This window comes from Ambystoma mexicanum, chromosome 10, assembly GCF_040938575.1.
Source record: "Ambystoma mexicanum isolate Mex_15411 chromosome 10, UKY_AmexF1_1, whole genome shotgun sequence".
Taxonomy (NCBI): Eukaryota; Metazoa; Chordata; class Amphibia; order Caudata; family Ambystomatidae; genus Ambystoma; species Ambystoma mexicanum.
The window spans coordinates 188,667,985-188,695,625 of record NC_090932.1 but is presented as its reverse complement, the minus strand read 5'-3'; the positions used below and the strand labels follow the sequence as shown (position 1 = coordinate 188,695,625).

General features: G+C 44.1%; 1 protein-coding gene and 1 long non-coding RNA gene across 2 annotated transcripts in view; one reads left to right on the top strand and one right to left on the bottom strand.

Annotated features, from left to right (window-relative positions):
- Positions 1-26,706, top strand: part of LOC138493149 (uncharacterized) — a 118,161-nt gene extending 91,455 nt beyond the window's left edge. The window contains exons 2-5 of the long non-coding RNA XR_011276280.1: positions 25,484-25,597; positions 25,736-25,932; positions 26,023-26,107; positions 26,234-26,706. This is a non-coding gene — a long non-coding RNA (uncharacterized lncRNA). The remainder of the gene's footprint in view (positions 1-25,483; positions 25,598-25,735; positions 25,933-26,022; positions 26,108-26,233) is intronic.
- Positions 1-27,641, bottom strand: part of PEBP4 (phosphatidylethanolamine binding protein 4) — a 1,711,365-nt gene that overhangs the window by 922,784 nt on the left and 760,940 nt on the right. The gene's annotated exons all lie outside the window — the stretch shown is intronic.

Here is a 27,641-nt window from a genome sequence, read left to right as displayed (position 1 = left end):
CGGGTCGCCGTATCTTCAGGATCTTTCGCCGATTCTGCTCCGCTCATGCAGGTATCGATGCCGCCTGTGTCCAGACAGTTATATGAGCGGTTTTGAACAGTCCACAATGGCTATTTTTGCAGGATTTAGCTCAGGATTTGGCTGACGGCTCAAGAGCAATGGCGGATCACGTCCTCATCGTTCAGCAGTTGGCCACGCCCCCTCGCTAAAGGCACACTTGGTCAAGACATTTTTATTACACCAATTGTGCCTTTAAGAGCTGCAATAAAGCCATCAACTCTCAGCAGGCTGCTTAGAAATAACACTGGCAGGCCAAAGTTTGATGTTACTGCTTGAAAGAGCTAGCTCAAAGAGATACCAAGAGGGTGTGCTATGGGTGGGGACTTAATGGGTGAGAATGGCCATAGGGATTAGCATGGCCAGGGGCAGTCAGTGGGTGGTAAATGACCAAACACTCACACACTGTGTGCCCCTCCTCACATGCCATGTCTCTCATAGCAGTACCCCAATAAAATATTTTCAGCTCTAATACCCAAAACTAAAAATAGTAACTCTTTGTGGACTACTGCCTGACCAATATTATACCACTCACAGGCATGATCCCATTGGTCTTTCACTAAAAACAAATACAACTGGTTTTAGACTAAACATCAATGCTTCATCAATGCCAGTTTAGCAAAAGGAATGCCAGCATTGCTATCTTACTTATGAGGAACAGGCCATGCTTAGGGCAGTGTGACTGAAAGGTGGGAAAACAAAGGTTAAAATAAAAGAGTGTCATTAATCGAAGGGTTAAAAAGTTACTGCAGAAACGTCATGCTCCTTTTATTTCGAGCAGCAGCTCTTATAGTTGCATTCACATCAATCACCTGAATGTGCCAATTTGATCTTATAAATTGGATTTGGGTACTTATGGAACGCCTCAGTTTATGTTGGATATAATCAATGAGGGCACCAACATTTTAGGGGTCATTCGAACTATTTTGTATATTTCTTTTTCAAAAATGTTTAACATCAGTTTTGGCTGGTTAACTTTCAAATTAAAAATAATAGTCATAGGCGGCCGCCCCTCTGCGAGAACGAATGCGGCTAAATGACCTGTTCTTTGGGAAGGTACCGACTCGAGAGTCCGCAGCCACACTTTAGCTTACTTTACCTTTCACGGTACGAAGTCCTTGCATCACGGGGTGTAATTTCGCAGTGTCTTTCTCCGCAGATATTTTAATGAAAAAACTCATTTAATTTTTATGGGGTGTTAGAAAAATATATATATGGGGTGTGGGTGTTCGGGAATAAATACAAAATTAAAGGGGATGAGAGGTTTCAGGGTGATTCCCCCAAAAATAAAAAATAAAAATTCAATTTTTTTTTTGTTAATATTTACGCAGAGATAAAACCCATCGAAATTTCATCCCGCGATGAAATGACATGGAACCCTTTCACGGAAGGGAAACCTCCATTTGCATATCAGTCTCTGTCCAGCACCAAAATGTTATGGAAATTCTCTTCTGAACAAGAGTACCAACAGCAACACCGGACACGTGTTTCAGCCTTTTTGGGCCTCATAAGTGAGGTGGAGCTGTGCCTCTCTGAGCACAGTGAGCAAGGGGTCCACATCTGGATGACCCTAGGAAACTTAGGGTGACTAAACCTAAGTCCCTTAAACAATAAAGAATTAGTCAAAGGTGCCCCTCTACGAGAACGAACAGGGCTAAATGACCTGTTGTTTGGGAAGGTACGCACTCGAGAGTCTGCAGCCACACTTTAGCTCATTGTACCTTTCACAGAAGGGAAATAACCATTTGCATATCAGTCCTTGTCCCGCCCACATGGCAGTCCAGCACCCACTCGAGAATCTGCAGCCATACTTTAGCTCACTGTACCTTTCAAACTGGTATGGTGTACATATGTGACCAGAAAATGAGGGCACATGACAGCAGCAGGAAGGTTTTGAGGAGATTCTGCCAAAAACATGTTTTAAACAATAGGAGAATTTTCAAAAGAAATCTGAAAAAAGCCTTAAGGGTTTACATCTCGGGGCCTGATTCAGAGGTGCATATTAAAATCGAAAAGTGCTGTGAGACACTTGTCCATGAAGACATGCAGTCCGATGTATTAAGGGGGTGGCGGCAATGAACGAAGCCCACCACTCCTGCAAAGCCATGATTTACAGCATGTCAACAGCCTTGCCAACCACCTCACATGCAAGGGGCTTGCAAGGACTGCATTCAGAGGCCAGAACACCCTTCCTGCACCAGCCAAAAGATGCAGACATTAACGGTACCCTTGGAGGTGACGTTAAAGCCCACAGCACACATTCTCTCATTATGTAGATAGCATTTCTCAGACTGCAGCGCCACTTTTCTAGTTCAACGAAAAGAAAACTTTCTTGAATTAGAAAAGGGGCAATCTTTTGAGAAATGCCTGTTAAGCCACTGGAGCACATCTTTCCCCTGCAAAGATAGATTTTAGAAGCTTTTTCTGCTGGAAAGCAGACATTATCACCCATCTTAGAATGATGGTGTTGGAAACTGGAGGGGAGAATGTCGTCCACGCTATAGCACGGCCTTTGACTCAGGCCCAAGGTTGCCATATCTGCTACTATACACAAGAACATTTCTATGTAGCAAATCATTAAGTACTCTCAAAACACAGGTCGCACAACAGAGAACTAGGTGTGCTATATCACCAAAGAAGCGAAAACGCCATCGTGCACCAGTTCTGAATACTAAGCCAGCATGTATAATACACGTCATTGATCAAGTGCCAGTTAGTAAAATAAAAGAACCAGCGTGCAAAAGAGTACCAGGACTGATTGTGCTACCCACACATGCCGTGGAGAAACCTGAGAGCTCTGCCTCTGCCTTCAGCATACTCTCCTGCCCACTTCCCCCAACTGAGACAGCCTTGCAAAGTGAAGTAGTGTCATGGGTTTGTGAGGTGCATTAACATTCCTTTGCCACAACCAGCCCCTTCAGCCAATTGAACTGGGTGCACAACTCTACAAAGACCAGACTCCGAAGCTGAGCCCTTTATAGCATATATGAGGGGTTTTCTGTTTCATCATTTTAATATCCTTTATCAGATTTGACAACCGATATCATGTTATTAGGATCACATGTATGCAGTCTTGGCTTTGCAGCCGGCCACACTTTGCATGTTGACAAGTATGCATAAGCTTAAGTTATAGTGGCTCTATGTCCGACAAATGCTTGTAGAAATCTCACTTCATGGGGGAGGGCGGTCGCCCACTGAACCCTGCGCTCAACGCACTACCACTCTCCCTCCCACAATGCATTCGTACCTCCTTGCTAATCTCATTGAGGCCTAGCTGCCTCCCAATCCCCCTCGCCTCCTGCCTGCCCTGCACCCCGCCCCAACCCCCGTACCTACTTCCCCGTTGTGAGGCCTCCTCTTTTGCCCCTTCCTGCTTCCTCTTCTGTGTTGGCAGGGTGTATAGGCGGTATTTTCTGGGCAGCCTCTTTTGTGGGTGGTCCTATCTGTGACAGTTACAGCCCAAACAAATCAGCGTTCATTACAAATCTATGTCGTGGTGAATGTGAGATTTTACACGGACCTCAAACCGTGCAGGGACATATCACGCAGGAGCCGGGTGCACTTCAACTGTATTTAATAACCGCTGGCATCAGACTGCCGGAAAACCCCTTTGCCCCCCTCCCTAACCCAACGTCACTTCCCTCTTACGGAAAAGGACTGCAACGGCGGTCCACCCACACAACGATGTGGGCGGGTGATGCCGGGGCTGCCACAACCTGACATCGCCCCCTTTTTTAAAGTACCAGATCCTCACCTCTTCTCACTCCATCTCTTCAATAAGTCGGTGGGGTTTTATGCGACACCTTTGCGGTCTCCTGGAGCTGTGAGGGTCGGCCAGGTCACTGGATAGTTTATCTAGCTTTCCTCACCCTCGGATGCTTCGCTATCTCACAGGTAAGGTTCATCTCGTTGTCGTTTCTCAGCACTGTGTACGTTTCTGTTCTATTTGTCTTCGGGGTTGGTCATCATGAGCTTGAAGTGTGAGACGTTGCGAGTTCCCGAGGAGTGATCCTCTCTTTGTGCCGTGATCATGGTTCTTCTCTTTTGTGTCACCGTCAGGGGTTCCTTTGCGAACGTGGCATCCTCGTTTCAGTTTTTTGGCTGACGCATCCACCACACCTGGTCTCCTAGTTCCACGGTCGATTACTGAGCTCGCCTCTTGTGATCTGCAGTATCCTTCAGCTTGGTCTTTGCGGCTTCGCCTCTTTCTTTGGCCTCCTGTTCTAGCGGTGCTGCGTCTGCAGGGCTGGGGTCTTCTGGTAATCGAGTTTTGATTGGTCTTCGGAACATCAGGTCGGCTGGGCATATCCCTGTGGTGCTGTGTGGGGTGTGACGGTAGTCCCTCAATAGTTGGTAGAGGGCCTGTTCGAACAGCTTGTTGAGAATGGTGGCTATTTGTAGTGTTCTTTTGATGTTTGCCATGAATCTCTCAACGATGCCATTTGCCTGTAGCCATCGAGGTGTTATTTTTCTATGTTGAAACCCCATGTATTTGGCCAAGTTCTCAAAGTCCTGACTTACGAAGGACGGCCCATTGTCTGACTTTATCAGTCTGGGAATTCCGTATGTGAACAGCATGCGGTTCAGGGCTGGAATGACGCTTGAGGCGGCTGTGCTCTCCACAATTTGTGCTTCTGGAAAGTGCAAGTGTTCATCTATTAGTACTAGCACGCAGGTGCCGTCTCGCAGCGGTCCAAAGAAGTTCACCGCTAATTCTTCCCATACTTGTTGTGGTTGGGGTGACATCTGGAGCGGGTCCAGCTGTGGTGGTGGTGTTACTTGTGTACACGTTGGGCATTTTCCAACTATTTCTTCCACCATCGCGTCGAGCCTCGGGAACCACACTTTTTGTCTTAACAGCCGTTTGGTGGCGACCACCCCTCTGTGACCTTCATGTGCCATGTGGATTGTTTTCTCTCGCAGTGCCTCTGGGATGAGTACCTTGCACCCTTTTAACAGGACGTGTTCATCTACTATAGAGAGTTCCTCTCGGACGTGGTCTATCCATTTGATGTCTTCTTGGACCACCTCTGATTCCTGTTTTGCCTGTTGTCTCATGTGCGCTCTCCTTTCCGCCTGTATGCAGTGTCGGACAATCCGGAGGGCCGAATCCTGTTCTGACTGTGTGATGAGGTCAGCCCACCCCACGGGCAGGGGATGAAGGTGATGTACTACGTAGTTGATGTACGCATCCGCAATGGATGGTTGGGGGCTTGTCGGTCCTGTTGGGTGTCGGGACAGGTAGTCTGCTGGATTGTCCTCTTTCCGTAGGCAGTGTTTGATGACAAACTTGTAGTCTTGAAGGCGCAATCCCCACCTGGCTATTTGCGGGGGCATTCTCGCCTTGGGGTCCCCATAGATTTGAGCAGGGCTTGATGATCCGTGGTGATTGTGAACTCCTTTCCATACAGAAACAAGTGAAAGTACTCACACGCCCACACCACAGCCAAGCTTTCTTTTTCTGCTTGGGAATAGGCTTGTTCCGTGGGGGTCAAGCTTCTGCTGGCATAGGCCACTATATAAACATCTGAAGGCACCCCAGGGTCCCTTTGGGTAAGGATGGCACCTAACCTGACAGGGCTGGCATCGACTATCACCTCTGTGTCTCATTTCGCATCAAAGTAGGCCATGTTCTCCGCCTTCGCAATGGCGTTGCGTATAGCTTCAAATGCTTTCTGGCAGTTTTCGGACCAGATGTACTGTTGATCTTTGCGCGTTAGTAGGCGCAGTGGGTTGCTGACGGTGGCATAATCCTTTAGGTATCTAGAGCAGTAGCTGGCTAAGCCGAGAAACAACCGCAGTTCTGTTGCGTTCTTGGTGGGTGATGCCGAATTGAGGGCGGCCACTTTGTCTGGGTCCGGCCGCATTCCTTTGTCAGAAAAGATATGTCAGAAGAATCGTAGGGAGGCTTTGCCGAATTCACATTTGGCTTTGAGTGTGAGGCCTGCTGCTTCCAGGGCCGCGCACACCCGGTGTAGCGCTCTGTCGTGTTCCTCCTTGGTTTTGCCGAAGACTAAGACGTCATCTGAGTAATTGAGGCAGTTGGGTACGTGCCTGGTAACTCGATAGATTTCTTCTTGGAAAATCTCTGCGGCGGATGAAATGCTGAAGCTGAGCCTCTTGTATTGGAACAGTCCCAGATGGGTCACAAAGATTGTTATGTATCTTGATTCAGGGGCTATCTCAATTTGATGATATCCTTTTGTTAAGTCTAGCTTTGAGAAGACTTGTGCTCCGTGGAGAAGGTGGATCATATCTGTGATCCTGGGTGCTTGATGTCTCTCCCTTTCAATCGCTACGTTTGCCAGTCTCATGTCTACACACAGGCGTATTGATCCATCCGGGGATTTCTTGGGAACTAGGACTATGGGTGATACCCATGGCGTAGGCCCGTAGACGGGTTCGATGACATTGAGTTTGATGAGGTTGTCTAGTTCTTCCTCCACTTGTTGTTGAATGTTCACGGGTATACCACGATAGTGTTGGGCAACCTGTGGGACTTCTGGGTTGATGTGGAGCTGTACCTTCCTGTGTTTTAGCTTCCCTAGGCCTTTGACGATATTTGGAAATGCCTGCTCCACAGCGTCAAGCCTGGCAAAGTATTTATGGGCCATTAGTTGGTAGAGTATGTGGACCAGAGCCATTTCCACCGCTGTCTTGAAACTTAAGCTGCACCCACTGTTGGCTTCCGTCTTCAATATGTGTAGAGGGATCTTTGCGGCATGTGATTTGTGTACACACCATGCCGAGAATGTGCCTTTGCACGGTCACGGGGTAGTCGCCTGGTACGGATAGATGTCCATGGTAGCCTTGCAGATTTTTGGTGGGCTAGTGAGCAAGTTATACGCTTGCTCACTTATGATGTTGACTGTCGCCCCTGTGCCAATGAGGAATTCTATTCTAGGGGTGTATTGTTGACTTGCAGTGCGAGGGTGGGGCTGTGCTGGGTGGCCGTGGTGTTATTGAGAGCCCACACGTATCCCTTCTTCCTCTGGTCTTCTTCTGATGACGGAATGTCACTGCTGGATGGGGAACGCATCTCGATATATCTGACGAATCTCCTCCTCTGGGATCATCTGGAACCGTCTGATGTCCTCCTGTCTTCTCGTGCGTATGAACTCCTACGGGCTCGGTCCTCCCGTCTCGGTTTTGCTTGATCTCTGTCCCCTTGGTCTCTGAGGCATGAGCTTCTTCGTCTCTCCTGGGACCTCTGTCTGCTGTGTACGGCCACTGGGGCGTTCTTGCAGACGGCTCTATAGTGGTCCATTCCACCGCAAGCAGCACACTGTTGGCCCACCGCGGGGCATTCTCCCGTGTGTGGATACTCATAGCCACAGCGATAGAATGTGGCTTCCGAGCGTTTTCCGCCTTGGGCAGGGGCTGTGTATAATTTGTTGATCATATCCGTGTTTGGTGTCGGCTGTTGTATGGTGACTTTTCCCAGACTGTCTTGTTGCGATTCTACCACTGCCTCCATTCTGACTAATGCCATGATTTCCTCCAGCAACCTTTGCTTTTGAAGCAAATGTTTTCTGAAATGTTGTGATATACAGCCAGCGATTACTTGGGACCTTAGAGCCTCTTCATTGGAGTATTTGTGGAATTTTAGTTTGATGCGGAGGCGCATCACAAAGTTGTCCATTGATTTGCCCTTTTCTTGTCTTGTGGTGTGGAATATGTAACGTTCGCAGTCTATGTTGGTGTGGGGGGCAAAATATTCCGACAGTTTGCCATGGAGTTCTCCGTACATCACCGTGTCCACGTTTAGCAGTTCTCCTGCGATGTCTCTGACCGCAGGGCCTACGGCCATAAACAGCGTGTTCTTGAGTCTTGCATCATCTGTGAGGCCTATGGCTCCTGCGTAGAACTTAAAGTCACGTAGCCATGTGACCCACCTGGGTCCTAGGTTGGAAGTGTCTCTGCGATAGAAAGGGCCTGGCATGGGCATATTTTGTGACGAGCTTCCTGCCCCTTGTGCCTGTTGTGTATCGTCTGCCGCCATTCCTGTTCCACTGGATGAGGACGCTGAGGGACTTGACGGATTTGACATGACTTGTGTAACTGGTGTCTCTCCCTGTGACTTGTGGCCTTGCGGGCCCCTTGGTGGTGTTATATCTGCGGATTATGCTCCTCAGTCCCTTCCTTGGGACCTGTGTGCCTGTCTTGGCTGTGCTCCTGCCTCTTTGTGTCAGAGGTGGTGTCTTTTTTGCTGCAAGGTGCCTCCCCAGCATGGGCCTGCTGCACGCGGCCTGTGGATCCATGTGTGCTGTGCACGTGTGCTGTGCTGCTTCCCGGGCAGTGTCTACACGTGTTATGGGGGATGGTGGCAGCCTCTACAGGCCTGCGTGCCACGTGCACATGTGCTGGGGCCTCCCCATCGTGCTGCGGAACCCTTTCCTTTGAGGCCGCTGTCTGGGGCAGGGTGCTCACCTGCTGCCAGTACGGGGGCCCGGCTGCTGCTTCCACCGAGTGTCCCTCAGTATGAGGTGTGCCGACGCGCCAAAGCTGCTCGACTGCAGTCCTCGTTTTGGCAGGGGCAGGTGTCAGACACCCCTCGTTGCCAATTGTGAGGTTTTACACGGACCTCAAACCGTGCAGGGACATATCACGTGGGAGCCGGGGTGCACTCCAACTCTCTTTATTAACCGCCGGCATCAGACTGCCGGAAAACCCCTTCGTCCACGCCCTAACCCAATGTCACTTCCCTCTTACGGGCGGTCCACCCACACAACAATGTGGGCTGGAGATGCCAGGGCTGCCAAAACCTGACAGTGAAGGTGCCCCGGATGACTTTGGGCTGGTTTGATATTCTGTTTAACGTGTTGTGGATTAGGAGTACTTTCACAGTAGTATACATCACAATTAAATATTCGTTCCATATTTCACTTTTGGCAATCTAGCGGAATAATGGCTGCAACCTGGGATGCGAGTCACTGATGGAAGAGTAATGGAGACATCTGAATTTCAGAAACCATAACCACATGTAACTTCAGTGGATCCAGTAAAGAGGTGGACTTCTTTTAAAGTAACTAATGGGCAATCACATTGGTCTGCTGTTGTGTTTTACTGAGCTGCATCAATGAAACTCTGCCCGTCTTTTCAGTGTCTATGCTATTCTCTACCTTAGAGTCACCAGGAGGATGTGAAAAAACATAAAAAGTGTGCAGAGGTTGTCAGGATTTTACTAAAGGCCAAAACAATTTAACACAGATGTGATCTTTCCTTGGAAGAATTTTAAAACAATCCTTCATGAAAGAAAATTGAAGAAAAGAAATGGCACGGTATGTTAGTATGTTATCATTGTGGCCTTGGAGGCCCTCGAGCACCCCATGCCTGTGTCTTTTATGCCTACTAGGTAATTTGGACCACAGCAGAAGTACCATCACAGGTCCATTGACCCCAGGATGATACCAGAAGAAGCACCGGCACGTGGACATGGACCCTAATGAACTCAAAGGAGCTTGATACAAATTCGTACAATAAGAAACTAATAAATTACTTGAAAATCTCACAGATGGTACTAAGTAAGTGCTGCCAGGGGGAATAGAGGCTGCAGTTGCAAACTCTGGTAACAGCCAAATCCTGGCTAAAACCTCAGTTACTTTCTCTCAAAATGTATGGCCCCTCATTCCTTTCTGGTTCTTCTAGGAGAGTAATGTTTGGAAAAGTATATCTTTTTGCTCCACTATATGTTAAAAAAGCATTGCCTGGCTCATTAGAAATCTGTCTGCCTTAGAATATGGATGCCAGCGAAATGGGAACTACCCTCCCTCTTTTTGTGTTTTATGAAAAGAGTGACACATTGAGAAGGCCTTTGTTCCCCTCCCCCATCATCCATTTTCTAGCATGTCTTATTGTTGACATCACGTATTTAATTGTAGGTTGGCACGAGCCATGGCTTTCCATGCCAAGTATACATATATATTTTTAATGCTTACATGTTTTTACACCAAAGAAAATGTTATCGTATTCATTTAGTGGTACCTACCAATGTATATATGTTATATGGTGTTTGCAAAGTGTAATGTTCGCCATTAGCACGGCCAGCTGGCTCTCTACGTGTATTGCATTTGGATCTGTCCTTAGGTGGGTTTCCAGCAGAAGCCTGTTTGCTGAAAGTGAGTTGCATCTTGAAGCCTTTATCAAGACCTGCATGTAATTCATCTGCATGGATGCGACTGGGAAGAGGAGTTAGGGTGAAGCAGATTAAGGTCTGCCTGGAGAGGATTTGGGCCTTGCAGCCTCCTTCTGTGATTGGAGGTGGAGGAGGGGCGGGATATGTGTGTGTTTTTATTCCGTGCAGAGCCATAGTCTGAACTCTGGCAACATACTTGCCAGTTTGAGAGCTTTTTTTGTGACTGAGCATGGGGATGTCTTAAAAAAAAAACGTTATTTAGTGTTATTATGGTTAATTAAACCTTATAACAATCTGCAAACATTATATCCTAATACAATATATGCATGTATATATCAATGTCACATTTCAACAAATAACAATCATAAAAAACATTAGATGAAAGTAACATCAAATAAAATCCCCATTTTATGAATTCATAATTTTACTAAAACAAAGCTAATTTAAGACTTATTCTAAAACAGTAAAAAAAATACCCTTAGTTCAAAAACAGATCTATCTACATATATTGCTTTTGTATTTGCAACCAGATATGGTACACCGTAAACTCCCAAATTGTACCACTCACCGAATATATGTGGCTCCATGATTGGTCAGACTGAAAATTCACCAATCTGTATTTTTTGTTATAATACCCCTTGATATATAGTTCCTTTAATTTTTGAAAAACAGTTAACAAATGTCTAGAGAGTTTCAATGCCCCCTTACAAATTCTACACAATTGCTGATTATACGGTATACCCTGGCAAGCCCCTATATTCGACAAAGTAGGAAGGAGGTCCAATCTAATCCTCATGATGAAACCTCTCACATTACTGTCAAAAGGATTCACAAGATACTCACATGGCTTTCCTACCAAAAATCCCTGTTTAAACTAACATTCATATATTTTCTGTTTAGCAAGGAGAGTCACATTTTCATTGTGGTCCCAAAGGTTAGTTCATTTTTTTATTTGTTTCTCCATCACATATATAGGAGTATCTAATTCTATAGTAAATCCTATATCATCAAAAAAGGAGAGAACATCACTTTTCCACCATATCAATACCCAGATCCTATGAAATTTTTCAAACATGAAAATATCGATGATTCAGGGTCATTGGGCCTCATTACAAGTTTGCCGGTCCGGCAACTACGGTACCAGTAAGCTTGCCGGTACTGTAGTTACCGGACCGGAAAACTATAAGTTCTGTTCGGGAGTGCCTTTTCGCCCGCCAGGTCTGACATGCAGGGCAGACTGGAACCCGCAAGCAGAGCATGTCGGATGCACCGGCACCATTCTGAATGGTGCCGGTGCATCCGGTGCACTGGCACCATTCAGAATCCAGTGCATCCGGCCTCCCCATTCCCATTGAGCCCTACTGGGCTCAATGGGAATGGGGAGCATTTTTTACCGGCGCCCGGGAATGGTCAAATACCGGGTCTGGCAGGGCCGTAATGACCCGGTAATTGTCCATTCCTGGGTGCCGTATAATTCGCAAGTTCGGGCGCAGCCTGCCGGTTTTACCGGCAAGGCTACCGCCAAACTTGTAATGAGGCCCATTGGCTTTAATCAGCATACGTACATAAAATATGCCCATAGTGATTCTTTTGAATGTAGGCAGTGATAACAAACCTAATTCACAACTTATGACTTCAATAGCAACACTGTTAGATAAGCCAAGGGCACGTCGCCAAAGTCTCCTTCCAGTTGTTTAATCCAACTAGTTTCCTTGACCGTAAATATTTCTAATCCATATACAAGACAGGGCAACATACATGAGCCATACAATTTAATAAAAGCTTCCATCTAATAGCCAACCTTATTTTTAACAATTTTCAGAAAGGCCAAAAAACATGTTCTCTATCTTTAGACACACATAATTGTTTAACAACTTGTCACAGTTTATTACACGGCCCACGCCAGACAGGGAACTCCTTCCCCTACAGTGAATGTGGCGCACAATAAATCGCTTTTTATTTTAATATACCACAGATTCTTTTTGAGTAGGCCTCCAGCCCGTCCCGCACCCAACCTCCACCAACACCCCGTGTCATAATGGACTAGGAGCCAGGCCGGTGTCTATTAACAGAATATTTTATTAATGTATTATTCAATGTAAATGAGGATAATCAAAATACAACAGCCACCAAAATTGTGGCAACAAAAATGCAATATCCTATCTAGAGTGACCAGGTTGAAATAGACTGTTACACTCGCTTTTGTTTAAATGACAAAAAAAGAAAATAACAATTCCACACAAAGTGATAGCACCTACAGATAAGCACTCCCCCCGCAATACTCACCCTCAAACCTCAATTGGACTTGGTTCCTTTGAATGGAAGGCACTGGCAAGGAGTAGGAATATATGGGGGAAATCGGTTTTCGTGGTGAAGCCCACCACCACAATATGAGAAGCAAGCAAAGAAAGAGAAAATCCGTTTTTGGAGCAAAATGGAAGAATAGGGATTTTATTATTTCTCACAACTGCTAGGGGGCCGAATAGAAGACAATTCGTACTGCTTACACTTAGGAGACAGGCAGAGTTTTAGAGAATACTAATCAGCACACCAGAGAAAATAGCGTAGTAAAATCTGGATTTGCGAGAAAGCAAATGCAAAAGGAAAATACAGTGGCAAATGGAAATTTGTTTACACTGAGGCTTACAATGACAGGTAGGCTCTGGGAAAGGGGTTTCGCTCACAAAAATAAAATCGGTTTTGATTCAGGATGACAGATGCAAAAAGGAATGACACTGGAAAATGAAAATTCATACAGCAGGGCATAATTTAAACACAGGGACACATTAGGTTTTCAGCTCACAAGGGGATTCATTCTTTTGGGCAATATTTTAATGACTATAACAATTAACAAGAACACTGGGAAAAAGATTGGTGGTTTCGCACACCACCAATTCCAATCCTGTGAAATTCAATGGAGGAAATAATTGATTTACTTACAAAAATACTAAGGATTTACACAGATAAATGAGGGGTCTCTCAATGGGGATATGCTAACATACACAGGCAAACAAGAGATTCTTCTATGGGGAGATGACTAAACTAAACTGGCAATTGGGGTTTTCAATGGGGAAATATTGGATGCACTGCTACAAAATGAAGGTCTTATGCAATTTAGGGCTGGGGTTATTGCTACTTATATAGCAAGCCTGGTTTAAGTTTCAGGAAAGCCAGCTGCATCTCAGGACACTCTGGAAAGAAAGGGCAAGGGGTCTGGTCACTCCACTTTCAAAGATGGTAAGTTTCAGCAGCCTTCTCTCCGTCCTCCTTTTTATGTCTTCCCCAGTTTTTGTGTGTCTGTCTGTCCTAGTACAGTCCCTCTTATATAGCATAAGTGACCTATTTACTAAAGAAAGGACTAGGGGTTTTTTTTTGGTAAGAGGACAGGATTGAACCCCTTATTAACAAGATAATTTGTACAAAGAAATCCTGTCGCCTCTTAGCTATTCCCAAACAGTACTAATCTTAAAAGTCTAACAAACTGAGGATTGACATACACACTCCCATCTTTTATTACAACACAAAAAGTTTTGTTGCGTGAGTATACTCATTGAAACCTCACACCTTTAGTACAAAAATAATGTATCTTTTTATTATACAAGAATTATTCTAAAAAACAGAGCACTCATGTCAAAATGGGTCATTTTCTAAAATTTCAGAAGATAACAACGAAAAAAGTGTAAGAAAGTAGAAAAGAAAGAAAGTAGGTGAATGTGCAATAAGAAAATAAATCTCAGCACAAAATAACCTATAACTTATTCTCTGAATCACCCTGGTGTTAACAAATCAAAAAGGTAAAATATATAACTACAAAAAAACAATTTGACAATTTTGATCAACCAGAAAGACACAATCAATAAAAACTAGCATTTTAAACAATCAAACATATTCATGTCTAATATTGTAACCCACAATCTCATTAAAGGGTTCCTAAGTACAGTTTGATCTGTTTAGCTTTTAATGCTTTGATAAAACTGTCGACCTAATCGCACAGTGTTTTTATCCCAACATGTTTAATTCCCAGAAAATTATGTCAATGAAAGGGAAATTCATAAGGGGACAACAATCACTGTGTCAATAAAGTTAATTTTTCCAGATCAGTGGTTCCAGGATAGGGGTCGCAACTTGTGTGATAATCAGTCCTCATGGAGTTTCAAACTGCCATTAAATCTGCAGTTACCTAAGGGAACAGTACAACATTGTGTAAGTTGATCTGCTGTCTGGTGCATCACAGCAGTCTTCTCATCTAAATTGTGTAAATACAAAAGGTGGGGCTTACCACGGATCAGTCCAAAGTCACTGAAAGCTGTGGCTAGTGGAACATCTTATAATTAGTGGCTGAATCTAACAAAATTAAAAGGAAAGACATGTTCACAATGTCCAGATTCAAGCAAGTCCAGCCGTCCAAGAACCCCCTATTTAGGGAGAACAATGACTGTCTAGAGAACCGATTTCTTTAAAAACTTCCTCTATCCCATATAAAAAAATGATTTCTAAGAACAATACCTATATGCATAACCAATGAAATATCTAGTCAAATGTTCCCTGAATGATTAAGCCACTCGTCCAGTTCATAAATAACAACTCGTCCGGTAGTGACCCACAAAGGCAAAAATATAGTCACCACATTACCTTAGCACTCGTCACCACATTACCTAGCATAAATGACATGACTAATTTTACAATCTAGGGGAAGTACCCTGACATAATCCCTGCCACTAGGATTGGACAGTTACCCTCTCTCTCTCTCTGCCCCAATCAGGTTTGGTTTTGGGGTTTTGGACCAACATCTGTCTTTTCCCATTTATCACTATACTTTGTTCTACTTTCAACTTTTTGGCAAAAACTAGTTATGTATCATAACTTCATAATTGTACTAGCAAATGCCATACGAAACATATACTCTGTTTTAGCTGATCATGGGCAATTAAGTAGGCCGACCGCCAAATCCGTACGATGTAGCATGGCCATGTGTCACATTTTTGTCATTTTCATAAAATATACAACAGTTATTAATATGTAAATTACCAAGCATATTCCTAATTTTGTTTTCCACCTTTTCACCAACTCTCAGATTTTTCACATGTTCAGATCAGCCAGAACCTAGTCTAAATTGCCATTACAGTTCCCAGAGTCACAGGTAAATGCATTTTATACCCCTAAAACTGACTGGAAATTACATGAAAAAAGGGCATAAAAAACTAAATTAATCCTCAGTCTGATTGCTGGGCAAAATGCCTAAAAAGGAAATAGTCTTTTAAATTAAATTATGAGTGTTTCTGTCAGCAAATGGGATGGCTTCTTCATCCCCCACAGCCATCTGTTCCCCTGGGTCAGCCTGTGACCAGAGATTTTTATGAGTCTCTTTGAAGTTAGTGCAACAAGGATTCACACCTTTTAGTCATGCTTCAGCCAAGGATTGCCTTCTTTTGACATCCCTACTTTCCAGCCAGCCAGTCTGTAGAATAGGGAATTTTGACACCTTCTGCAGCATCACATTTTATTGTGGGGTTGTTAGATGGGAGGTGTGACATCCAGCTGGAGTGGGGCTTTTCATTGTGAAGTTTCTGCACCTAGCCAGAACAGTTTTTTCCTGAAGTGTCTCTCCAACTGTCACTGGAGTTCTGTGGGGGAACCATAATAAACATTGCTTTGGTCAGCCCACACATCCTGTTCTGCTTTCCTGACATTTTCTGTGAGCAGTGATATATTTTTCCATTGTGGCTTTTTAAAGCCGTTTTTATTTGCAAACACATGTGCAGGCCGTTTTTTGCTTCCAATGTTTCAAAATCTTGTTTTTTCCATGTCACAGGATTTTTTTGGTTCCTCCTTCTTTCGTGAATTAAACTGCTGCTTGTCCATTGATAATGCTAGGTAGGCCCCTTTCCCCATGGTTCTTTAATTTTTCATGAACAACAAAAGAAAAAAAACAGGCCGTTTTTGTTTCAGTGTTTAAATTCCTGCCATTCATGTGACAGGGAAAGCAAAAGCCAGGCCGTTTTTGGTTGCAGTGTTTAAATGGCTGCTATTCATGTGAAAGGGACTTATTTTTGGGGCCTTTAAATGAACCCCACATGCCCCCACCCCTACTCTTCCATGACTCTTTGCTCTGGAAGAACAGGGCAGAGTGGGGGTTTCCTTCAGTGTAATTTTCCTTCATCATGAAGTGGGCACTCCAGTATACCATTCCGTCTCTGAGTTTGGGAGTATGACATGGCACCCCCTTTTCTTCCTTCTTTTGGGGAGTGGGCACTCCAGCCTCCCCTTCCATCTTTGGGTTGGAGGGTGTGGCACGGCACCCTCTTTCTTCCTTCCCTTCCAGGTCCCCAGGGTTCTCATCGGGCTCTGCTCTCAACTCCAGATTGGAATTTAATGAGGTCAGCGCTCTAATAGAATATTTTTTTTAAAACAAGTTTCAGTACTTTTTACACAAATATTTCCCAGAAGATTTACAAGAATTTACAATGACAACAACCTATAGTTATAATGACCTTCTAGTTTCATAAACAAATTTTATCTTTTTTTTTCATCATTTGTACAACACAAAGTAAATTGCTCCCTGTTAGATATATATGATTTTCTTCATCCGAGTTCCAGTTCTTTACCTGTACTCTTTGGAGAATTCCTGGGCCCTACCCCCACTGGGTTCTTTAATCAGCCCCAAGTCCTGCTCTCTTAATTCTTAGGGGGGTGGTGAATTGCCAGACCAGTCCTGGGCTGGTGACCTCTTCTCCAGTTTGAACTTCAACTGCATACAGTAGCAATTGAGCTGACCGAAAGGGCTTTTCAGCAATGCAAAGCCCATGGGGATACCCCCCAGTCGGGACCAGAATTTGCAATTAATTAAGTCCAAATTAATTGTGAATCGATTGAGAATGTCACCGCCTAAGTAGAAGGTCGAGGGGACATCTCGCACAACCCCACAATTATGCTCTATGCTTTTATTACCAATGGAAGTTTTGAACATGCACCTGCTAAGCAGGTGATGTTCAGAATTGGGAGTTTCCAGGCCCATTTCTCACTTATCAATCAACTTAAATGAGGGAATGGTCTGATCTTTTGGGAGTTTCCTGAATAACGCTTCGCTGATGAAGCTTTTTACCTCATTCAGGCATACTGTGGCGAGGACATGCTCCTCCCCCTCATTTACCTGACTGGGGAGAAACAGCTGTTCGCCCTTTTTCTGAACATCAGTCATGGTTTGAGCTGGGTTTTCATCACCTTTAACCATAGGATTTGGGTTTTATTCAAATTGTGGATCAGGTTAAAATTTCAGGGTATTTCCTTCCAGTGTGGAATGCCACTTTAAACTGGAAGTAGGGTAGATGTTCAAGAATGGAGAAGGGTTCCCATCACCAGTTTTTTCTCCTACAGCAATTACAGTTATGTCTGGGACTTGATTGTTCCTCAAGTGGAACTCAACTGTGTCAGACCACTGCTCAACCATATGGAATGTGTCATTTAATCTTACATAGTTTGCGCTCTGTTTTAATTTTATTGGCCGGTTAGTCTGTTCCAGAGGATCATGTTAACACAGTCTATTAGGGGTGACAACCTCCGAAGGAGGTAATTCTCTAAGAGACAGGGTGTGCCCTCCGGGTGACGACTATGATCGGGTGTTTCACCTTGTGTCGCCCAATTTTGATCTCTAGATCCGCAGTCCCCTCGACTGGAATGTAATTTTTGTCGAAGTTCTAGAGTTGTACAGGAAGAGGTGTGAGGGGAATTAGGTAACTCTCCCCCCTTCCAGAATTGATTTTATCAAATGCCTTTAAGAATAGAAGGGTGGCTTGGGATCCTGTATCCACCAACGCTGAAAATGCACACTGGCCTTGTACCTTGACAGGGGCATAAAACCTGCCTTCTTTCTCCTCAAGGGAATAAAGGAAATGTGCATTTTGAGCGAGCTTGGCAGTTTATTTCTTTATTTTGAACCCTGACACTGTGTGATCTTGGGCGGTTTTCAGTGTCGGAGTCCGGGAATCTATGAAGCAAATTTGGCATCCTGAGATTTGGGGGATTTGGGAATCCCCTTTTTCCCCTGATTCTGTGCTGTCCCCCTTTTCCTGGAGGTAGTCACTTGAATCGGTTTGGGGGGAGGATCCCTCATGGATTTCAGAATCATCGGGCGACATTTTTTGGGTTCAGGGATTTATGGTTCTGGGCCAGTCCCCATACTTACCCAGTGTAAGTTAGGGTATTTTGGGACCCATTTTTCTTTGGGAGGAATCCTCCTATCCTTGAACGAGAAGACTTTCTTCCCAGAATCCCCCAGGGATGCTTCCCCTTCAAACTGGAGGATGCAGACTTCCTCCACAAAATGGGTCTTCTTTGTCCCTTGGTTTCTCCTACTTACCCTCTGTTCCCTAGGTTGCAGTTTTTAGGGGGTAAGAGATTTTGGTTCCGGTTCAGAGAGTCCTAGGGGCTTTTCACGGATGAGGAACGAAGCTTCCTCTATTTCTTTGCATCCCCCTTCCTCCCGAGCCTCCTGCTCTGGAACCTGTTGGTTGACACGGTTTTCTCCCCGTCATTGTTCCAGGGAGCCAGACCTTGGGTTTCAGCTGTTCTGGGCAGCCATGTTCATTTGAGGGCTCTGCTGAGCTCTCAACATGCGACTAAGGTCTTGGGTCAAGCTTTGGACCTGGCGCTCCAGTTGTGACACCCACTCTGGTTGATATGGGGGTCTTGGATCAAATGTTTGTGACTCCCAGGAACGGTAACTGTCCCTTCTCCCAGAGTAGCATGGGTATTGAGGGATTCCCTGGTAGCCCTCCATTCTTGGTCTCCCGTCTCCCTGATTTGGTGGTCTAGAATCCTGAAACAGGGAGAGAGAGAGGCATTATTCTGGAAGTTAGGATTTGGAGGGTACCTAGGGAAGAAATTTAAACTGGAGGGCGGAATATTTCTGCCCTCCTGAGGGAAGTTTTGTGGGAAATTTGGAGGGAGGTTGGGAGGAAAATATCCTGGGGCCGTTCTTACCTGGTTGGATCCCTCCCGTTGAGCCGGGGAGTCCATATGTACCGCAAGATGGGTCTGTTCCCCTTGTAGCTCAGGCTAATGTAGGTGGCAGAGCAGGTGACATATTTGTGGAGTAGCCTGCCTGGTTAACGCCTGCTTGGGACTGGTCAGCGGGTCTCCTCTGCCTCTCATTTGGTTTGTTAGCGGGAGGTGTATTTTTAGGCCCCTCTATTTCTAGGTCCAAATAGGGGTATTCTTCACCTCCGCCACCTTAGCAGCAGCTGGGGTGTTGGCTGGTTTGGGATTTTTGGGGGAATTTTTATTTTCCGCAGGCTTTTGGACTTCATAGATCCGGGTAGCCTGTTCTATTTCCCAATCCATAGTCCTTTGATCGTGGAAGTCCCTAACCAGTTGCGTCATTATGTACATAGGGAGGGCATGAAAATATGTATTAATGAACTCCCAACTGTTTGTGCGCACCCGCCTAGAGGTTTGGGCAAATGCCAGTTTCAATTCTTGTACAAACTCTCTCTGTGCCTGATCCTCTCCGCACTGTAGGTTGTAGGCCGCCTTGCAAGCCTTCTGGGGTTTCCGGTGCCCAGAGTAGTGTTTCAAGATGGCCGCCTTGTAGGTAGAGCACCTTGAATGATTCTGATCCTCCAGCCCAGCAAAAAAGCTCGAGTATTCTAGGGTGAATGTCCACTTGGCAAACTCCATAGAATTATGGTCATTTTTGATGCTAAATGACGTCATCATCTGGTCATACGGCTCCAGATGCTCCCAGACTGAGTATTGGCATTTTTATGGTAAAGGGTCATGAAGTTTCTAATGGATTTGATTTGTCGAATGGGGTCTTTTACCAGAGTTCTCTTTTGTTTGGCAGCCTTCTTTTTCCGCTGCACCTGAGTCCATTCGCCCTCAGACTCAGAGCTACTCCTATTTGTGGTCCCGTCTCTATCTTCTAGGAGCTCCCTGATTATTTGAGACTGGGAGTCTCTCCCAGAATGACGGGGCCTAGTCTCATCTTCCCTGTTGTATTGTGAGCTCTCTGGGTCACTTCCCTTGGGCTCCCTCGTTCGCACAGGAGAGTACTCATCTGACTCCTCTCTTCTTCCAGGGTTGGTGGAGAACTCCCCCCACCTACCTGAATGGGTGGAGGTTTTCAGGAGGCTCTTTTGGGGCCTAAACTCTGACTCTTCTTTATCCGCAAAGTGGACCAGATGGTCTCTTTGTAACCTATGTCTCTGCCAGTCTAGCTCCCTGATCTTCCCTTCTTGGGAGTCCTCCCGGTCTTTGGCAAAATATTTTTGAACCTAAGCAATGATGCACGTCCATCAATCTCTGATGGGGCTGGCCTTCCGGCTCAGTCATGCTAGACCTACTTAAGTCCCACTGCCTTATATTCCCCTATTCTTGTGAACTCATACGGAAGAAGTTAGCAGCGCCTGGCGCATACAAGGTGGTGAATCGGCTTGAGGCCCCTCGGACAGAGGACATCACACCGTGATCAGGGGTTGCCCTTTCATCCCCTAACAGTTTGGGGTTCCACAATGCCTGATTAAACCTAGCCCGTTCTCTTTCTAATCTCTCTAATTTATCTTTCTCAGTCCCTGTTTCTTGGTAGTATGCAGAGGCCTGAGCTTTGTGCTCGGCTATCAGGGCTTGACTGGCTTCTGTGACCTTACCTTGTGCTACTACTTGGCTATGGAGTCCCCTGTTCTCCTCACAAAGGGCCTCGATTTCTTTCTGTGCGTCTTGTATTGTCTGGGAATACTCAGACCATTTCTGTTGCAGTATTGTCTGCTCTAGGTCACATTCTACCTGTCTCATATGTCCCATTAATTTTTCATTCTCTACTTTTAGGTCAGTCAGTTCCTGAAAATATGACTTGCCTTTCTCCAGGTCTCCCTTCAACTGGCACACTTCCTGGCAAAGGGCATCGTTTTCCTGATACAGTGTGCCATTCAGTTCACTGAGGTGATCTCTTTGCTGTTTCATAGCGCTCAACTTCTGGGGCTTCTGGTCAAAATCTGTTTGGGAATGCACCTCTTTAATAATCCACTGATTATTCTCCTCTTTTAATTGCTTCATCTGATTTTGCAAAGCGCATACATCCTCTAAGAAAATTCTCTTGTACGTCACCTGCTGACTCAATTTTAGCGGACTCTCTTTTAGGTTCTCAACCCCTTCTCAGCACTCTCAGAGAATTGTGACTCTCGCTCTGAATTACTTTGTTGCTGGGCTGCCAACTCATCCTCTAGCTGCTGAATGATGTCACCTAATTCTAACTCAATATTTCGGCTCTGTAGCACTTTCTCCTCTACCTGCCTTAACTCACTCCGTGTTTGATATAAAAGCTCTGATTGATTTTGCACAGAGGCTACACTATCCTGATACCTTTCTTCCATTAGTATCACATGGAAATACATATATGCAGTGAGTTGGACCATTTTAATTTGCTCATCTTTGTAGGTTCTGCGTCATATTAAACTCTGTCAGGGCTTGATGTAACAGGCCACTGTCTTGCCACACATCAATATTTATAGGGGTCACCTCTTGCATCATTGTAGATTGCCAGGCTTCATGTTTTTGTTCTGCCCATTCCCCTCTAATGACCAATTTGGATAGGAGGTGCTGTCTAGCCATGTTAATTTCCATGGTGCTCATTGTGAAGAATGTTCTGTACCTGCTGGGTTATCTATGCAATGGCAAAATCTCCAACCTGCTCCTGCCTAGTTTATGCTTACAATATTTTGTTTTAGACACACAGCTCTGACACCTGGGGCACACGTTTCTGGATGGCGCCTTTACAATGCAACCCAGCTTTCTATCCACTAAAAGTAACAATACCTTGAATGGGTTAGTCTGCTGTGTTGCGCTCTCACGGGTGAAAACTCTTCCACAATCACAGCACAAGCCCCTACTTTGTCATGGTGTATTACACGGCCCAATCCAGGAAGGGAACACCTTCCCCCTACAGTGAATGTAGCGCACAATAGAACGCTTTTTATTTTAATATACCACAGATTATTTTTGAGTAGGCCTCCAACCTTTCTCGCACCCAACTTCCACCAGCACCCTGTGTCACAATGGACTAGGAACCAGGCCGATGTGTATTAATAGAATATTTTATTACATTATTATTCAATGTAAATGAGGATACAATATGGGAAGCAAGCAAAGAAGGGGAAAATCCGTTTTTGGAGCAAAATGGAAGAATTTTTTTTAAATTATTTCTCACAACAGCTAGGGGACCGAATAGAAGACAATTTGTACTGCTTACACTTAGGAGAAAGGCAGAGTTTTAGAGAATACTAATCAGCACAACAGAGAAAATAGAAATAGCGTAGGAACATCGATATTTTGGGAGAAAGCAAATGCAAAGGGAAAATACAGTGGCAAATGGGCAAATGGAAGTTTGTTTACACTGAGGCTTACAATGACATGTAGGCTCTGGGAGAGGGGTTTAACTCAAAAAAATAAGATCGGTTTTGGTTCAGGATCACAGTTGCAAAAAGGAATAACACTGGCAAATTAAAATTTGTTTGGCAGGGTATAATTTAAACACAGGGACAAATTTGGTTTTCAGCTCACAAGGGGATTAATTCTTTTGGGCAATACTTTAATGACTATAGCAATTAACAAGAACACAGGGGAAAAGATTGGTGGTTTTGAATGCTACCAATCCCAATCCTGTGAAATTCAATGGGGGAATTAATTGATTTACTTGCAAAAATACTAAGGATTTACACAGACAAATGAGGGGTCTTTCCATGGGGATATGCTAACATACACAGGCAAACAAGAGATTCTTCTATGGGGAGATGACTGAACTACACTGGCAACTGGGGTTTTCAATGGGGAAATATTGGATGCACTGCTACAAAATGAAAGGATTATACAATTTAGCGCTGGGGTAATTGTTACTTACATAGCAAGCCATGGTTTAAGTTTCTAGGAAAGCCAGCTGCATCTCAGGACACTCTGGAAAAAAGGGGGAGGGGTCTGGTCACACCACTCTCAAAGATGGTGAGTTTCAGCAGCCTTCTCTCCGTCCTCCTTTTCCTGTCTTCCCCGGTTTTTGTGTGTCTGTCTGTCCTAGTACAGTCCCCTTATATAGCATAAATGACTTCACAGATTTTACAATCTAGGTGAAGTACCCTGCCATAATCCCTGCCGCTAGGATTGGACAGTTACCATTTCTCTCTCTGCCCCCGACATCTGTCTTTTCCCATTTATCACAATCCTTTATTCTCCTTTCAACTTTTTGGGAAAAACCAGTTATGTATCATAACTTCATAATTGTACTAGCAACTACTATACAAAACATATATTCTGTTTTTGCTGATCATGGGGAATTAAATAAGCCGACCGCCAAATCCGTACGATGTAGCATGGCCATGTGTCACATTTTTGTCGTTTTCATAAAATGTACAACAGTTATGAATATGTAAGTTTTCAAGCATATTCCTAATTTCAGTTTTCATCTTTTCACCAACTCTCAGATTTGTCACATGTTCAGATCAAATCACAATATATAGGGGTTACCTGCACTTAATCTCTGGTACCTCAGGTAATTCAACAGAAACATATAATAAAGTGGACCAGTAGATGGAGGATGACAGGATTCCCTAACTCAATTTAACTTCATAAATATAATTTTATTTAATCATTATACACAAAAATATATATGTGTTCTATTCTATCGTAAAACCCAAATACATATCAATAAAAATATATCTACACCAGTAAATGCCCTTGTGACTTGATGCACGTGGGAAAAACCATAAGGGAGGTCAGACAACGTATATCAGAACATCGGTCATGTATACGTAATAGAGTGGCTGATAAGATGCTTGTTGACCATTTCACTAAATATCACCACAAAGACACAGACATGAGATGGTTTGTGTTGCAATCAGTAAAATCCAACAGCAGAGGAGGAGATATGGGTACTACGCTCCACCGTATTGAACAAGGCTGGATATATAAGTTGGACACAGTTCGACAAGATCTGAATGTTTCCGTTGAATGGAATACCTTGGTGACCAAAAAATTATCTTATGGAGATAAGATTATGTGTGCTGTCTCGCGCCGGCTCTACACTTGTTACTATACTGATAACATTCTTCAATTTTGTACAGCCAACGTACGGACTGGGAGGGAATTTGGGTATTCGGGAGTACCAACTTTTTTGCTCCAACATTAACCCTAAACACCTAGCATATGATTCAGGAATGCCACGTTTAAACCTCTTTGCCACATTACATCTGGGCAATATGTAATTGTGGGATTAATTTCTGTCTGCCTAGGGATTTGAGGTGCACGGTTTGGGATGCACACACCCAACGTTACGTTCTCTTACAAAAATTGAAAACATTTTGCAATCTCTAGGAATATAACTCTGGAATGAGCATTCCAAAAACTTACTTGGGATTGTTATTTGAGAGCACTGACTGGGACTAACCCGTCTTTCTGCTTAGCTATATTTAATGGCACATTGCTGCATCGCTGTAATGCTCTCAGGGCCGTAGGATGAACCTTTTCTTTTTCTTTTATATTTTTTATTCCTGTGAAAGAGAATTTTTTCAGATGGGATGGGTTCTCTACAAGGCTGATTCAGAGAAGCCCAGCCCCTAACTGCAAAACCATCTTTTCTAGTAAAAAATATTTATGTATATGACTAATCTTGGAGGACCAGACTAACAGTCCTCTTTCTATACCTACGGGTTTGTGCAGGTATCCGCACAGTCCATCTTCGAACTCGACTAAAATAACAATCATTATTGTGGGTGTACTGTGAGAAGTGGTTCCCGCTAGAGGCTACTACGGATGATTTTTTGCTGTGGCAGTTTGGATAAGACGGACACGCTACTGACGTCAGTAAGGTTGCTATTGAGAACCCCTTTTTGAAAATCGCAGGCACAGTGTATACTTATTCGTTTGGGGAATGTGACGCTTTTGAGTGAGGACAGGTCACGAGATAAAAAGCACAATGCAGATGGAGGGTTCATTTAGCGAAACGATTGCATTCCTTGGGCATGCGTGATGCTTTTTGAGTGAGATCGGGTCACGGAAAAAAGCATAATGCAGTTGGAGGTTTTATTTAATAAAACAATTGCTCTTTTTCGCACGACAAGTAGTTCGGATGAGGGTTGAATGAGGCCAGTGTGTGTTAGGCACGGACCATACCTCCAGTGTTTGTAACATGCACAATTTCTCACCTGCGGGTACACCAATAAAGATATGGATAATTTTTTGCGGAATGGGGGGGGGTACTCATTCTGATGAACCTTGTAGAACACTTATGGTAGGTCTTCCATTGTTTTGCAGTGTAACAATTTAAAGACCCAGGTTCTACAACCAACACAAAAGTCCATCGACCCTGAGAAGGAGATTTTTCCAAATGTGATAAGGGAGTTTGACTAGAACATACAACCTGAAGGGGTAAGTATGTGTATTAATAATAATAAGTATATCCACAATTGTCTGGAAATGGAGCCTACTAAGATGATTGGAATTGGAGGGTATCTAATTTGATGCCATTTAGAGTAAACTGAAGACATGTTCGGTTTTTGGTTGCAGTATTGACACTCGGGAGCAGAAAGAAATAATACGGATCCCTCCATTGAGAAGAAGGGATTGTCCTTGATTTTTCCGAGGGAGATTGTCTCGACCATCTGCCCACAGGTATCAGAAGGAACATATCTGTTGTGTAACCAGTGGAATATTATTCATCAATAGAACAGCCAGGGGATATGCACACTACCCCTTGTTGGAAGGTAAATCCCTAAATTATGTTTAGAATATTGAAGGTTTTTATGTAGGTTGAATTGCATCAGTTGGTCATTTCCAATTTTCATATCTCACAGGACCAGTCTGAAGAATCTGTATCTGGGTAAAAGTGAGGGATTGATTCCTTTGCCCCTCCTACATCTCCGAAGTTTGAAGATGGAGGTGAGTGAGGTGCATGTGACCATTCTTTGAGTTGCTGTTTTACACGCTTATAGTGTTTATATATTAATGAGGATGACAATGGTCCAAGATAGGTATTATAGTGTTTATTACATGTTTTTTGTATAGATGATGTGGCTCACTCCAGTCTATGAAAAGACTTAATGAGAACCTTATTTCATGTCCTGATGAAGGTCTGAAGAAGTGAAGGGCCAGTGTTGTAGCGCCCAGTGAAAAGACCGAAACACGTGTCGACCAAGAAAACTCTTTGGAATTGTAACAAACAGATATTGACACCTGTATCAGGGATAGGGTCAGATATGTTGTAAACGTACCGAGTGAACTATGGTGTAACACAAGTTTATGTTACAAAAGCAAGTAATGAATTGTTGCTGATGTTTGTATGAATGTATGAATGAACGATGTAGATAAATTGAATGTGAGTCGAATTTGTTATGATACTGGTGTAGATATATTTTTATTGATATGTATTTGGGTTTTACGATGGTATAGAACATATATATATATATATTGTTGTGTAATGATGAAATAAAATTATATTTGTCAAGTAAAATTGAGTGACAGAATCCTGTCATCCTTCATCTACTGGTCCACTTTATTATATGTTACATGTTCAGATCACCCAGAAACCTAGTCTAACGGGCGACTACAGTTCCTAGAGTCACAGGTAAATGCATTTTGTACCCCTAAAACCGCCTGGAAGTTACATGAAAAATGGCATAAAAACAAAATGTATCCTCAGTCTGATTGCTGTGCAAAATGCTTAAAAAGCAAATAGTCTTTTAAATGACATGATGAGTGTTTCTGTCAGCAAATGGAATGGCTGCTTCATCCCCCACAGCCATATGTTCCCCTGGGTGAGCCTGTGACCAGAGATTTTTATGAGTCTCTTTGAAGTTAGTGCAACAAGGTTTCACACATTTTAGTCATGCTTCAGCCAAGGATTGCCTTCTTTTGACATCCCTACTTTCCTGCCAGCCAGTCTGCAGAGTAGGAAATGTTGACACATTTTATTGTGGGGTTATTATATGGGAGGTGTGACATCCAGCTGGAGTGGGGCTTTTCATTGTGAAGTTTCTGGACCCAGCCAGAACAGGTTTTCCCTGAAGTGTCTCTCCAACTGTCACTGGAGTTCTGTGGGAGAACCATTATATACATTGCTAGGATCAGTACACACATCCTGTTCTGCTTTCCTGACATGGAGCACAACTTTATCCTTATGGAAAGTGAGGAACGGATGTTCCAAAGAAAGAGTTTGGAGCTCGCTTATACGCTTCGCAGATGTCACTGCGATCAGAAAAGCGACCTTCCAAGAAAGGTATTTGAGATCGGTAGTGGCCATAGGTTCGAATGGTTTATGGCATAACGCAGTGAGAACCACATTCAAATCTAATTTGGGATGCGGAGTGCGCACCAGCGGAAAAAGATGCAGAAGACCTACAAAATGCCTTTTAATGACCGGATTCGTCAAGGAAAAGGAACAGCTGTCAGTGGACAGGTAGGCCACAATGGCAGA